This window comes from Macaca nemestrina, chromosome 7 (assembly GCF_043159975.1).
Source record: "Macaca nemestrina isolate mMacNem1 chromosome 7, mMacNem.hap1, whole genome shotgun sequence".
Taxonomy (NCBI): Eukaryota; Metazoa; Chordata; class Mammalia; order Primates; family Cercopithecidae; genus Macaca; species Macaca nemestrina.
Genome location: NC_092131.1, coordinates 156904512 through 156919993, shown reverse-complemented (window position 1 = coordinate 156919993; position 15482 = coordinate 156904512). Strand labels below are relative to the sequence as shown.

The following is a 15482-nucleotide window of genomic DNA, read 5'->3' as shown; positions in this document are numbered from 1 at the left end:
GCTGGGATTACAAGCGTGTGTCACCATACCTGGTTAATTTTTTGTATTTTTAGTAGAGACGGAGTTTCACCATGTTGGCCGGGCTGGTCTCGAACTCCTGGCCACAAGTGATTCACCCGCCTCGGCCTTCCAAAGTGCTGGGATTACAGGTGTGAGCTAAGGGCACCTGGCCATGTCTGCCTTTTGAGGGCGCAAAAAGCCAAGAGGCCCCAAAGGAAAGTAGTTCAAAGCAGGGGGTGTAAAGAAGGATGTAATGGCAAAACTGTGAATGTCCTGGGATTCCCAGGGCATCAAGTCTCAAAATATTTGCTGAATTCCTGTTTTGTGCAAATTCTAGTTGGGCAAGGTGGCTCACACTTATAGTCCCAGGTACCCGGGAGATTGAGGTGGGAGAATTGCTTGAACCCAGAAGTTCAAGGCTGCAATAAGCTATGATTGTGCCACTGGTCAGACAGTGCTGCTTGTATTTAGGACAGTGCTTCTCAAGCTTTAAAGTGGACACTAATCTCCTGGGGATCTTGTTGAGTTACAGATTCTGACTCTCTAGGTCTAGCTGGGGTGCGGTCCCAGGTGATACAGATGGTGCTGGCCCCAGACTACATGTTGAGTAGCTGGACTGTAGCCGATACTGGAGAATCTGATGTTGTACTTGGTTTTATGAAGTATAATAGAGAAAATACCGTGCGTATTTTTAAAATGTGCAGTTAAATTGACTAATGATGCAAAACAAAGCTGGACATAGAGATGATAAATATAGAAGAATGGTCCAGTTAATGTATATCAGAGAGTTTCCATGGTCACCAGGTGTGAGGGCATGGATAGGTAACTAATAAGAAATCCAATAGTTGTGGGCCGTAGCCAAGTATTTGGGGAAGGTACTCAATGCTACTGATCCTTGCTTTCATTATCTCTGGAAAGGGCATGATAATCATTGAGTGAGGATTAAGGGAGATGATGAATATGAAAAAGGTTTGAAAACTGTAAAATGCTCACAGTGGAAGGTGTGACATGAGTTAAACTGCTTGACAGCTCAGAGGAATGAAATCGATCAAGTCTGCAGGCTTCATGCAGGCAGGAGGTAGACCTGAGCTGGATAGGATTTGGACAGATGAAGCAAAGGAGTGAAAGGTCATTCCAAGACAGGAGATCAGCATTAGCTGGACAAAGGCAGAGATGTGGGAACCCGCACACCATAAAGAAGGGGAGTATTCATGGTGGGAAGAGTAGGAATAAAATTAGATGGGAAGGAGGAAAGAGTCATAAAGGTAGGGTTTAAACAATAATTTCAAAATTATAATAACTTGTGTAAACCATACACTTACTCTTGTTTTAAAAGATCTGCTAATGTACTTTCCTCCATTACCAGAGTGTGAGCTCCTAAAAGCAGGCAGTTTTAGCACCTCATGGGGCCAGGCAGCTTGAAAGGAACCAAGGATACAGAGGTGAGGCCATCACAGCAAGGCTCCTCTGAGTATTGGGGGGAATTTTCTAGATTCAAATTCTGTTTACCTTTTCTTTCCTTTAGAGATGAGGTCTCACTCTCTTACCCAGGCTGGAGTGCGGTGGCACAATCATAGCTCACTGTAGCCTTGAACTTCTGGGCTCAAGCGATTCTCCCACCTCAACCTCCCGAGTGTGATCCGCCTCGCCCAACTAATTTTTAATTTTTTGTAAAGATGGGACCTCAGTACGTTGCTCAGACTGGTCTTGAACTCCTGGCCTCAAGCAATCCTCCCACCTCGGCCTCCCAAAGCACTGGAAGTACAGGTGCACACCACCACACCTGGCTAATTTATTGTATTTTATTTTCCATAGTTTATTCATGGTTAGATTCAGGTTACACATTTCTGAAAGGAGCACTACGTAGGGGATGTTGTTGACTTTTTAGTGTGTTACACCAGAAGACCCATAATGCCCATAGAAACAAAGGTTTTGCTATGTTGCTTTGACTGGTCTCAAACTCCTGCCGCTTGGGCCTCCGACAGTGCTGGGATTACAGGTGTGAGCCACTGCACCCAGCTTTAATTCAAATTCTTGCGTGTTAAGCAGTTAGCCATAGTATCAGGATTCTGTAAGGAAGCATGGGTGCTCCCATCACCAAGTGCAGAGCTATCACATGGCATCGGTTTAACAATGTTGAAATGGATAAAGACAATTTCTCTTTCTTATTCTTAGTTTTATATAGCTATAATTGTGGTATACACATAATTTTATATCTTTTTTAACTTAACATTATATCATAATTTTCCCATTTTTGTCATGTAGGCTTGTTTTCTTCCAAAATTTTTGGGGAAACTATAAACCCTACAGAAAAACCCAAAGAAAATATAGTGGAGGGTGGGCACAGTGGCAGAAGCCTGTAATCCCAGCACTTTGGGTGGCCAAGGTAGGCGGATCACTTGAGCTCAGGTGTTCAAGACCAGACTAGGCAACATGGTGGAAATCCTGTCTCTATTAAAAAAAAAAAAAAAAAAAAAAGTAAGTGTAGTGTAAACCTATTTACCCTTCAGCTAGATTCATCTCTTTTTAAATTTTGGCATATTTGCCGTATTCCTCTCCTTTTTCTTTCATTTTCTTACCCACTTGGTACAAGTTGCAAATATCATGACACTTCGGTTTTACATACTTCGGCAGGCATTGCCTAAAAATAAGGAATTCTATCAGGCTACAAGATGATTATCACATTTAGGAAATTTAATATTTCTGTAATACTATTGTTTATCGTACAAATCTTATTAAATTTTTTGATTTTTCCTGAAAGTGTCTTTTATAGTTTTTGGTTTGTTTGTTTGTTTTTAAAACATTTTAAAATTTTCCTTCAGGCAGCCTCCTGAGCCAGAGTAGGCTCAGAGAAACTCTCTACAGTTTTTTTTTTTCCTGATTCCAGATGTTTGTTTGTTTGTTTATTTATTTATTATTATTTTGAGATAATCTCGCTCTGTCATTCAGGCTGGAGTGCAATGGCACAATCTGGACTCACTGCAAGCTCCACCTCCCGGGTTCACGCCATTCTCCTGCCTCAGCCTCCCGAGTAGCTGGGACTACAGGCGCCCGCCACCATGCCCGGCTAATTTTAGTTTTGTATTTTTAGTAGAGACAGGGTTTCACCGTGTTAGCCAGGATGGTCTTGAACTTCTGATCTGGTGATCTGCCTGCCTCGGCCTCCCACAGTGCTAGAATTACAGGTGTGAGCCACTGTGTCCAGCCCTGATTCCAGTTTAATTAAGGTTCCACATTTCATTTGTTTGCTAAGTTCCTTCAGTCTATTTTAATTTTGAACGGTCCCTTACTCTTTTGTTGCTAGTTTTGTTTTTCATCACATTTATCCTTTTGAAATATCTGGGCCAATTGTCATGTAGGATGTCCCACATTCTAGACTTTTCCATAGTTTCTTCATGGTTAGATTCAGGTTACACATTTCTGAAAGGAGCACTACGTAGGGGATGTTGTTGACTTTTTAGTGTGTTACACCAGAAGACCCATAATGCCCATTTGTCCTTTTATTGGTGATTCTAGGCTTGATCACTTGATTAAGCTGGAGTCCACCAGATCTCTCCACTTTACAATTTAAAGAAAGCTGTGGAATGATATTCTGAGATCTTTTAGCTGTTTTCTTCAAGCAACATTTTATCCCATGGTTTTGTCCCCAACATTGATGATCTGTACTTACATTTGCTATTACACTGGGGATTGCAAAATAGTGACTCTCTAATTCTATACTTCTATGAATTCAAAATATCTGAGACAGGTCTCAACTAATTTAGAAAGTTTATTTTGCCAAGGTTAAGGATGCACCCATGACACAGCCTCAGGAGGTCCTGAGGACATGTGCCCAAGATGGTCACAGCCCAATCAATGTGTATAAAATGTACATTGGTCTGGTCTGGAAAGGTGGGACAACTGGAAGCCAGGGAGGGGGCTTCCAGTTCACAGGTAGATGAGAGACAAATGGTTGTGTTCTTTTAAGCCTCTGGTTAGCCTTTCACTGAATACACAATATACATGTGAGAGGAGAGGAGAGGAATAGTCACCTATGCCTTAGTCTGGTTTAGTGAAACAATAGGGCAGAGGAAACAATCAGATATGCATTTGTCTCAAATGCATATAATATTCAATAATAAGCCTCAGAGGGATGGTTGAGTTCCACAAGGAAATTCCTCGTGGGCAAACTGGAGGAAAGTATGTTGGTTTTTAGAATCTTCGTAGCTATCTTATTTAGGAATAAAATGGGGCCAGGTGCAGTGACTCACGCTTATAATCCCAGCACTTTGGGAGGCCAAGGCGAGCGGCCTTATGCAGGCTTCATGCAGGACAGGAGGTAGCCCTGAGCTGGTAGGATTTGGACAGAAGAAGCAAAGGAGCGAAAGGTCATTTGCAAGCCAAGAGATCAGGAGTTCAAGAGCTTGAGCTCAGGAATTAGAGACCAGTCTAGGCAACATGGTGAAACCCCATCTCTAACAAAAAAAAATTAGCCAGGTGTGGTGGTATGAGCCTGTAGTCACGGCTACTCAGGAGGCTGAGGTGGGAGGATTGCTTGAGCCTGGGAGGTGGAGGTTGCAGTGAGCCGAGATCGTGCCACTGCACTCCAGCCTGGGCAGCATAGTGAGACTTTGTCTCAAAAAAAAAAAAAAAAAAAAAAAAAAAGATAGGCAGGATTGCCTGACACAGTTCCCAGCTTGACTGTTCCTAGCTGGTGTTCTTCTGTAAAGGAGAGCTTTCTTACCTCTCCGCCAACCTCCATCTCCATGGAGTGAATTTTTTTAAATTCAACATGATATAATCCATTACTATCACATTATTATTCTTTTTGATGCCCAAATTACCCAAAATTTGGCTATTGGGAGCCTTTTCAAGAAGCTCCTGTGTCCTTCTTCTGTTTTGTTTTGTTTTTTTGAGAGGGAGTCTTGCTCTGTCGCCGGAGTGCAGTGGCACAATCTCGGCTCACTGCAACCTACACATCCCGAATTCAAGCAATTCTCCTGCCTCAGCCTCCTTACCAGCTGGGATTACAGGCGCCTGCCACCACACCCAGCTGATTTTTGTATTTTTCGTAGAGATGGGGTTTCACCATATTGGCTAGGGTGGTCTCAAACTCCCGACCTCAGGTGATTCGCCCTCCTCAGCCTCCCAAAGTGCTGGGATTACAAGCGTGAGCCACAGCACCCGGCCTCCTGTGTCGTTTTACTTGGTCCCATTAATGTTTAAGCTTTTCCGTGCTTTCTCACTCAAGATGTTCCAGAATCACTTTGCACTTCCCCTGCTGCAGACTTACAATCAGTCATTTCTTGAAAGAAATCTTACTCCTTTTAGTTGGGAATGGTATTTTAAAATTGACTTTTTACTTTGTAATTTTATTTTATTTTTGAGACAGGCTGTCACTTTGTCTTCCAGGCTGAGTGCAGTGGTGTGATCACGGCTTACTGCAGCCTCAACTTCCTGGGTTCAAGCACGCCTCCCACCTCAGCTGCCCCGGTAGCTGGGACTTACAGGCATGCACCACCATGCCCAGCTAATATTTTGATTTTTTTGCAGAGATGAGGTGTCACTCTGTTGCCCAGGCTGCTCTCAAACTCTTGAGTTCAAATGATCCTCCTGCCTGGGCCTCCCAAAGTACCAAAATTATAGGCATGAGCCACCGTGCCTGGCCTGTAATTCTAAAATGGTTATTTAATATAAATAATTTAAATAAATTTAATACAGCAGCAGATATACTGCTCCTTTAAAGAACAGGGCTACCCCATAGGCAGTGTGCCCAGAGCAGCCTCAGGCCACATTCTTGTTTCCCCTCTCAACCTCCTAAAGTTGTGCATATTTCAAGGCTAAATCCTTAGCCTGACTGGTTTCAGATGAGGCCACATCTCCAAAGGCTGTCCTACGTCCTTCCTAGGATTTCACTGAAGCCCCAAGTCAGTTACTTTTACCAACTTTCTTTTTTTCTTCCCTCCTTACTATAGAGTTAAGAGGAAAGTGCACTATTTCTCCCAGTTATGTCCCTATCAAGGATAGTAAAAGAAAAAAAGAAAGAAAGACCTAAAAGGGCTACAAATTACTAGAAAAATAGGAGCACACACTTTTCTTTTTAGTGGAAATACAGACTATTTCTATTTGATATGAAAATAACATGATTCTGCGTTGAAAGGACACAATTTAAAATGCAGCAACTCTCACCTATAATCCTAGCTCTTTGGGAGGTCGAGGTAGAAGAATTGCTTGAGGCCAGTTCGAGGCTGCAGTAAGCCAAGATTGCTCCACTGCACACCAGCCTGGGTGACAGAGCAAGACCTTGTCTCTAAAAAAAAAAGCAAACCTGGCCATTTCACTCATTATGGACTCCATAAGAAACCACTGTTCAAATATTTATGGAGAGACTGTGTGCTTGGAACACAAACATATGTTAAGATCCAGTCCTTCAATGAGCTTGAATTTTGAGTTTTCTAACCGTAGTGGTTTGTGACTTAAAGTTGGATCCTGATAATAACAGAAGGGGGACATGGGAGTGGAGAGTCTCCAAATGGCCTGCCAAGTCAAGTTCCTCTATCTTACTCCAAATTCAAGATGCTTCCCTGCCCTTCCCACCTGAAATCAAAATAGGGCTGCTTCCTAACAGAGCCCAGGCTCCCATCCAAAGGTTTATATTGGTTATAGCAAAGAGTACCTTTCCCCTATCTTACCAACACAAACTGTTTCCCCATCTCCCCAGCCTGGAGTCAGGGCCGGGGAAAAAGAGGAACAGGATCAGAAATAGGTAGAGATTCACACCCCTCAGGGTATGTGAACTCTTCCCAGCAAAGGGAGATTGCCTACCAATACAAACCTCATGTTCTGTTCACATTCCATCACCTCAGGGGAAAAAAAAAAAAAAAAAAAAAGAGCAGGCAAGCGAGAGCACATTGTTTTTATGCACAAAGCAAGGAGGAATACATTCACATACGTATATGCATATATAAATATGTGTTCATACAAGGACTGTTGTGGAAAGATATAGTGGAAACTGAAAATAATGGGTGGATAGGGTGAAAAATGAAGAAGAGCTGTACTTTTTAGTAGACTTTTGTGCATGTATTCCCTATTTAAAAATAAATGCCCAGAGACTCCGTCTCAAAAACAATTTTTTTTTTTTAATTAAAAAACCAAAGAAACCAAAAATTATCCGGGAGTGGTGGTGCACGCCTGTAGTCCCAGCTACTTGGGAGGCTGAGGCAGGATAATCGCTTGAACCCGGGAGGCGGAGGCTGCAGTGAACCAAGATCGCGCCACTGCACTCCAGCCTGGGCAACAGAAGAGATTCTGTCTCAAAAATAAATATATAAATAAATAAAAATAAAAATCAATGACTCAATAAAAAAGGTACATGAAAAGAAAAAAATCACAAGGTCATGGGGGAGCTGTTTTGCTGGTGTGGAATGATTCCGAGAACGATATTTGGTAAGAAATGGATTGTAACTGCTTGGTCTGAAGCTGCATGAGAGGATTACATGAGAGTTTCTGTAGGTGGCGATCCTCGGAGTGGCTCAATTTTCAAAGGCGAGAGAAACATTGTTTCAAGAAAGTGAATTATCATTTATATAAAATGTTACAAACAAGTGGGAAAAAACGCCGAGCCCCTTGCCGTGCCATTGTTCCCACAATGCCGTGACTCGGATTCGAACCGAGGTTGCTGCGGCCACAACGCAGAGTACTAACCACTATACGATCACGGCGAGCTACCGGGGACCCGTAGGATTCCACTTCTGATTACCATCTTCAACAGTCGTAGGCCTTCCCAGTTTGCGCGTCATCAAATGTCCTACTTCTGGGGCGGGGTTCCAGCCTGTCGCTGAGTCTGATAACGCGCAGGCGCGTTGTACTCCGCCAGTTGCTTTTCTTCCTCTGTTTTGGCCCATTAGCCACGGGCGGTGGTGATGATGACCTGGGCTCCCTGTGAGCGCAGTGGAAGTTTAGGGGAGACCGCGTGAGCATCCAGGAATGGGGCTGGGCGGAACTCAGACTCGCCTTGGGGAATGCCCATTTCGTATGCCCCGGAGACTCTTGCCGCGACCCGTGGAGGGTTCCGGGCCTGCAGGGGGCGCTCCTCAAGGGTCCTCCCTCCTGCATCCTCCAGCGGTGACCCAATGCCGCCTCTGTGGAGATTGTGGACGTCCTAGAACCGGGTTCCACGTAGAAAAAAAATCAACAAACGCATCTCGCCATCTTCCCAACACCCACTTCCTTCCAGCCTCTCATACTTCCCTGACCGCCCTGACTCCTCCTTCCTCAATGCCCCCGCTATGCCAGGTGCCCACCTAGGCTGTGTCCCGGGGCGGCAGCAGGGACTAAGTCCTATTTTAATTATTGTCCACCAGTGCTCTCGACCCCACGGCGCCTAGAACCTGCCGAGTACACAGCAGGCACTGGCTATTTGCTAAACTCAGAACGTACCATTGGTATTTAACAAGCGAATTCCAGAGAGACCATCTGCCTCTCCAGTGTCACCCGCTCCCATCAATCTTCCCTGTGCAGAGCCGCTGGAGGGATCTTGCTAAACACGATTTAAATATTTTCACTCCGGCCCTCCTCACCCTCACCCCTGGACGGCAGAAACTTTGTCTGCCTTTTCCAGCTCATCTCTTGGCCCTCCTTCAGGGTCGTTCCCCATTCCTCAATTGCACTCATTCACTCTACACGTCCTTGAGAAGCGCCTACTACCTGTCAGGCTAGAGCCTTTGGGCGTTGTTGGGGTGGGGACTTACAAAGAAGACAGAAGACTTATAAAGAGGAATTAAGACCTTTCCTTTTTGGTGAAACCCCGTCTTTACTAAAAATACAAAAAAATTAGCCGGGCATGGTGGCGGATGCCTGTAGTCCCAGCTACTCGGGAAGCTGAAGCAGGAGAATCGCTTGAACCCAGGAGGCGGAGGTTGCAGTGAGCCAAGATCGAGCCACTGCACTCCAGCCTGGGTGACAGAGCAAGGTTCCATCTCCAAAAAGAAAAAAGAAAAGAAAAGAAAGAAAAAGATTTTTCCTTTTCAAGACTCCCTTTATCCTGGCTGCCTGACAAATTCTCATTGTGCCTTTAAGAGCTACTTTGATCCTCACTTCCTTTGCTAAGCCTCCTTTTCCTATCATTAGGAATCTGCTACCAGGGCTTCCGTGGAAATTTATACATAGGTCTATAACACTCTTTAGACTGGCGAGTGCTCTGTGCTTTGTCTTCAAGAACGCGCCCAGGCTCAAAGGACCCAGAAGCCTGTATCTTTCCAAAGTCCAATTTAGCCAGAGCCAGCGTAAACGTAGCTCTCAAATGTCACAAGGAGATCGGGGTCCATTTTCCACAATGTTGTGAACTCAGGATTAAAAAACGGATTGGTACAATAAAACGTAGCCCCCTTGCCGTGCCATTGTCCTCACAATGCCGTGACTCGGATTCGAACCGAGGTTGCTGCGGCCACAACGCAGAGTACTAACCACTATACGATCACGGCGAGCTACTGGGGACACGGGGCCTCGACTTGTCGCCTGAACTCTTCTCTGTTGAAAGCCCCGCCCCCTTGCAATGTCATTGATTTGTCACTGTTTGTTCTCGCCTATCTCCACCCTCGCAGCCATCTGAGGGCACGCAGGCGCATTAATCTCTGCTCGCCCGATTCTGGTCCACACTTGCCTGCGGACCAGACACCCCGGTTTCTCCACCGTGGAGGCTGCTCTCGGGGTTCCTCTTATCCCGCACCTCAAGGAAGTTTTGTGGTGGTGGGTCAGAACTGATTTTCCTTGTTGTGAAATTTAAGAGACAGCTCCAGTCCCAGCTAAAGTCGTTCAGTTAGCATGATAGCCAGGGCATGGTCAGCATCAGAGAGACTTCGGGTCAGCATTCCGGCGTTCCCCAGGGGCTTCACACCATTGCAGGCCCGGACTCATAGGAATCCTTTGGTTGCAAAGCGCTTTCATGTCCCTTCTTCTGCGGTCCGTGTGTACAGCCAAGAGGAGACTTCGGGCTAGGGAGTCCACAGCGCTCCCGGCTGCTGTTGCGGGTGAACGTGGGTGCCAGAGGAACCTGGTAGATAATGGAAGCTTAGGAGAGCTGGAATGGCCGCCATCTAGACGAGAAGGGCAACACTGGGTCACCTGCTTGTCGTGGCGTCCCGGTAGCTCGCCGTGATCGTATAGTGGTTAGTACTCTGCGTTGTGGCCGCAGCAACCTCGGTTCGAATCCGAGTCACGGCATTGTGGAAACAATGGCACGGCAAGGGCGTCTTTTTAGACTGGGAAAGCCACGTTCTTCTGGGAAGCTAACTCTAAAAGCTGCCACTTGTCATAAGGCCAGAGCTGAAATTATAATGGACAATTAAGTGTGAACAAAAAGTTCCGTGGATACTCTGGGGCTTTCCTTTCTGTTTTTAATTTTTCATCTGCTAGTGAATCAGTCATCCCCCACCTTCCCCAATATGTGATTATTTTCTTTTTGTGTAGCTTCTGTGTGGTACTCTTTATTTTACCCTTGTGAATGATCAAATCATATGTTGGGTCCTCTAAAAAAACCTCACACTAGCTAAAACCTCAATACTTTGGGGACAAACGGGTGACAGGAACAATGTGCAAGCATTAATTAAGGGTTAGAAGAATGCAGATTAGACCATACGCTGAACCATGCTTGCTTCAGATCCCATGACAAGTGAAAAATATGACTGCACTAGAGGTGCTGGTTCCTGTAGCCACTGTGAGGGGTGCTAATGAGAGGTTTGTGGCCTCCATCTCCACAGTCTCCTAGGTGAAAGGGGGTTTTCTCCTGGAGGGTTTTCCCCTAATCTACCTCAAGTTTAAGCACATTTTCTTTGCTTGTTTTATGTGGACCTAAAAAACCCAAACTCAACAAATTCAGGTCTGTCATTTGGCATTAGGCAAAATGGAACTGAGTTTTGGATTTGACTTTCAGGCAGCTGGTGGCAGCTATGTCACTGTCAAGGAGGGAATGAGAGGGGACTGAGGAACGAGCCTCTCCAGCTCCTCTCAGCTATCCTGAGGGTGGCAAGGCAAATCCGAGATCATTCTTGGGAGAGATAGACATTGCAGTGGGGTTGCGTCCCCTCTACCCACAGTCAATCAGTAAAGAATGACTGAACAGCACTTAAAAGCAAGGCACTGGCCTCACGCCTGTAATCCTAGCACTTTGGGAGGCCGAGGCAGGTGGATCTCTTGAGCTCAGGAGTTCGAGACCAGCCTGGGCAACATGGCGAAATCCTGTCTCTACCCAAAATACAAAAATTAGGGCATGGTGGCGCGTGCCTGTAGTCCCAGCTACCTGGGAGGCTGAGGTGGGAGGCTTGCTTGAACCCAAGAGGCAGAGGTTGCAGTGAGCTGAGATCACACCACTGCATTCCAGCCTAGGCAACAGAACAAGACCCTGTCTCAATAATAATAATAATAATAATAATAATAATAATAATAATAAAAAGGCAAGGCACTACTGGGGGGCTGTAATCTTCTCAGGTCTCCAGTCTCCCAGTTCCCTACATTTGGTGGGTTTAATGACGCACAACAGGACGGCTCAGACCACGAGAGTGTTCTGTGCAAAACAGAATGGGGAAAGGTGAGCCTGAGAACTTGCCAAGCTTTGGATGACTGATTCAAGAGTTATATGTCTAGAAAATCAACATCGTCAACAACAAAAAAAGAACTGGCCAACAGGAAGGTGGTGGCTTATATTCCTCCAGCCCCTCACCAAATAACTGCCTTGACAGATTTCAATCTGTGAACTGGAATAAGGTGTCAAGGTGGGATGCCAGGAAAGGCTTTTCCCCTGAAGACTTGCCCCCACTGCCCTGCTGTAGGTGCTTCAGTAGGCAATGAGCTGCTCCCACATACTGAGGAGAAAGTCAGGAGTAGCCACTCTCTAAGAGTACTACAAGGAAAAAGTGTCAACCAAGAGGCTAGGCATGGTGGTTCATGCCTGTAATCCCAGCAATTTGGGAGGCCGAGGTGGGAGGATTGCTTGAGCTCTGGAGTTTGAGAGCAGCCTTGACAACATGGTGAGACCCTGTCTCTACAAAAAATTCAAAAATTAGCCAGGTGTGGCAGTGTGTACCTGTAGTCCCAGCTACTCAGAAGGCTGAGGTGGGAGGATTGCTTGAGCCTGGGAGGTGGAGATTGCAGTGAGCCATGATCATGCCACTGAACTCCAGCCTGGGCAACAGAATAAGAACCTGTCTCAAAAAAAAAAAAAAAAAAGAGTCAACTAATAAAACAAAAATCACAAAAATTCACCATCTGAGATAACCTGCTAGCCATCCATATCTGAGGTCAGGAATGCTGAAGAAAGCTGAACTGAAAATGTTGTATTGTGACCTAGTTGCAGGAAGAGTGACACGAGGGGAGGGTGCGCTCCTGCACTTCGGACTAATGGCCTTTTTGGCAGCTACACAGTAGTCCAGGAGATGGGCGCATCTGGCTCTCAACATTTCATAACATCGTCTTTTGAGGTCAGTCAATTTTCCTTACAAAACAGACTTTGATAATGACTTCCCTACAGGAAAAAGCATTGCTTTGAACAAGCTTATTGGCACTGTTCTCCTAACTGTGGGTGTTTTGGTTTAGACTCTTAAGAGTCTGGTTAGCATAATTAATTTCCCTTATGCCCACTTATCTCTAGGTACACCGACAAAATGGAGTGTCTGGGCTGGCAAAGCCAAGAGCTGGAGGCCCTGGCCTGGAATGACCTCATCAAGACCCTGCTGCCCTGGGACACTCTCTCTGAGCAATCAGTCAGCACCCCCTTCCTGTTGGTCTCTTGCTTTTAAAATTGTTTTATGATTTCTGATTCTGGGAATGTAATCTTTCCTCTTGTCACTTCCAGCTTGAGGTTGGAACTCTTCTCTAGGTCTTAGTGCCAGGAAAGAGGTAGGCAGTATAAGAGCACCCTGTTCACACGTTCCAGCTCCAGTTGTTCCCATCTTGGTTGGATTTGTGAATTTCTGCAGGTTTCCAACCTCTAAGTCACTTTGACTTTTTTTCCCTTCCATCTGAGAGACCCTGAGGTACAGTAGTTGACAGTACTAGACTAGTCCTAACTCTAATTAAGGGGTAGCATAAATTGGGCACGGTGGCTCACGCCTGTCATCCCAGCACTTTGGGAGGGTGAGGTGGAAGGATTGCTTGAGCGCAGGAGTTCAAGACCAGACTAGACAGTATAGTGAGACTTCGTCTCTGTTGGGGGAGCTAGCATAGCTTAGAAATGAAGCCTCTAGCCCCCGAAAGTAGGCTGCTTAAGATTTGAATCCCAACTCATCCACTTACTAACTGGGTGACCCTGGGGGATCAACATGTCTCCATGCCTCAGTTTCCTCATTTGTAAAATGATTGTAAAATGATTTCTCATTTGTAAAAGGATTGTTATGAAGATTAAATGAATGAATATTTGTAAAGCAATAGTGCCTGGCACTTACTAAGGCTTACTGAAGTTTTACTTAAATAATACAGTAGATGGGAATATAACATAATGAAATCAACTCCTTAAAAATGAGCACCCTGGAACATAAACATCCAAATGAGTATTGTGTTTCAAATCAGGCATTCCACTTTCTCCAAACAGCTGCCCAAAATATTTTTGGAATTCTTATTTGAAGATTATTTTCAGGGCTAATTTATAAGCCATATGAGTACATCCACCTCAATATTTATAATCACATTCTATTTTGAAATAACTTTTGGCTGCTTTTAAAGCCACCTTCAAAGAGAAAAATGTCACCACTGAGTCTTTTAAGATGCAAAAATGTCAATGACAATGCCAGAAATGTTTTATAAGTAACATTCCAGCAAAAGAAAAACAAATTTTTTTTTTGGTAGGAGTGTGTAGACTTCAAAGGGCAAACCTACAAGGGACAACAGTAATTTACAAGCTTCAGATTGTCTGCTTAAACCATCAACCCCATGGCTTCCTGGTTATACTTCCTGGTTATACCTTGTATATCTGGGAGCTGCCAGCCCCTACAGGGGCACAGTGTTGAGCAGCTGCAGTAGCAGCCATATGCCCCTGGACCAGCAGGCTCTGGTCCTGGAAGTCTTGTTCAAAATTCAGAATCTTGATCCACAACTCAGAATTACCCAGTGAAAGTCTTCATTTTTAACAGAGTCCTCTCCAAGTGATTCATCTGCATAAGAAAGTTTGAGAAGTGCTGCTCCAGCCTAAAGCTCTAATGGAATCCTTCATTGTTCATCTTGTGAGTACTTGGGTTACTAGAAGGGACCTGCCTAAATCTACTGAGCCTCATCAATGGGGGTGTCATTGAGGTTTTCACAGTAAGGAGATGGTGATCTGGGAGGGGGTCATCAAAGGGCCCATGTTTAGGGCCGTCTAGGGAGGAGGCAGCACATCTGGATTTCCACTAGAAGGCGCTATGCCCCAGGAAGTAGTTGTGAAAAGCTGAGGCTGGAAAAGACTCATTTAATTTGCAACATACCACTTCTAACTTAACTCAGCCTGTTCCACAGGGATTCTCTGGATATTTAGGACTCAAATTTCATCCGTCTACTTATCCATCTATCCATCCATCCATCCACCCACTTATTCATCATTCATTCATTCATTCATTCATTCATTCTTCCCATAAACTAGCATCTTTTAGTTCTTAAGTCATGGGGAGCTGCAAAGCTGTATAAGATACTTCTTATCCAGAGTAGTTTATTTTTGAGCTGAGTTTGTCAACTGAGATTTGCCCCTCATCCAAAGTCAAGTGACTAGCACAGACTGTTCAATATGCATTAGTTGGTCTCTTGTTTTTAGGTACTTCTCTCCATATCCACAAAAAGAAACTGTGGGGAGACATCGTGCAGGACTTCATTGCTGTCAAGAGACCTGAAACTAATTCCTGAGTCAGGAAGAATGCAGGAGCTGCCTTGCAGAAGCAAAAGTCTAAATCAATGGCTTCCAAACATTTTAGAACTGATAAACTAGGACAAACTTTTCACCATTGAATGAAAAAATGAGGTCAATGTGGTAAGCTTTTGAAATGCTAAATACATTTATTTCAAAGGACTGTCCTCTAGGTTGAGACAATGCCCTTCTTATTTTTGAGGTATTAAAGTGACTTTTATAAAACTATGGAGAAAGTAGGTGATTGTTTGTTTGTTTTTTAGATGGAGTCTTGCTCTTGGCTCACTGCAACCTCTGCCTCCCAGGTTCAAACAATTCTCCTGCCTCAGCCTCCCGAGTAGCTGGGATTACAGGCATGTGCCACCACACCCAGCTCATTTTTGTATTTTGAGTAGGGATGGGGTTTCGCCTTGTTGGCCAGGCTAGTCTCGAACTCCTGACCTCAGGTGATCCACCTGCCTCAGCCTCCCAAAGTGTTGGGATTACAGGCGTGAGCGCTGCGCCCAGCCAGTGATAGGTTTTAAAAAACATCTTTTCTTGGAAACATTTTAAATTGGCAATGTTGGTCTCCAGAATTAGTTTTGAGTTACTGGCCAGTAAAATCTGCAAATACAAAGCTCACTACAGAGCCCAGAGAGCA

General features: G+C 44.9%; 3 non-coding genes across 3 annotated transcripts; 1 reads left to right on the top strand and 2 right to left on the bottom strand.

The window, feature by feature from the left end:
- Positions 1-7628: 7628 nt before the first annotated feature.
- TRNAH-GUG (transfer RNA histidin (anticodon GUG)) lies at positions 7629-7700 on the bottom strand. Its single transcript has one exon. It is a non-coding gene; the product is annotated as a tRNA-His (tRNA).
- Positions 7701-9389: 1689 nt separating this feature from the next.
- On the bottom strand, positions 9390-9461 carry TRNAH-GUG (transfer RNA histidin (anticodon GUG)). Its single transcript has one exon. It is a non-coding gene; the product is annotated as a tRNA-His (tRNA).
- Positions 9462-10128: 667 nt separating this feature from the next.
- Positions 10129-10200, top strand: TRNAH-GUG (transfer RNA histidin (anticodon GUG)). Its single transcript has one exon. It is a non-coding gene; the product is annotated as a tRNA-His (tRNA).
- The last annotated feature ends 5282 nt before the right edge of the window (positions 10201-15482 follow it).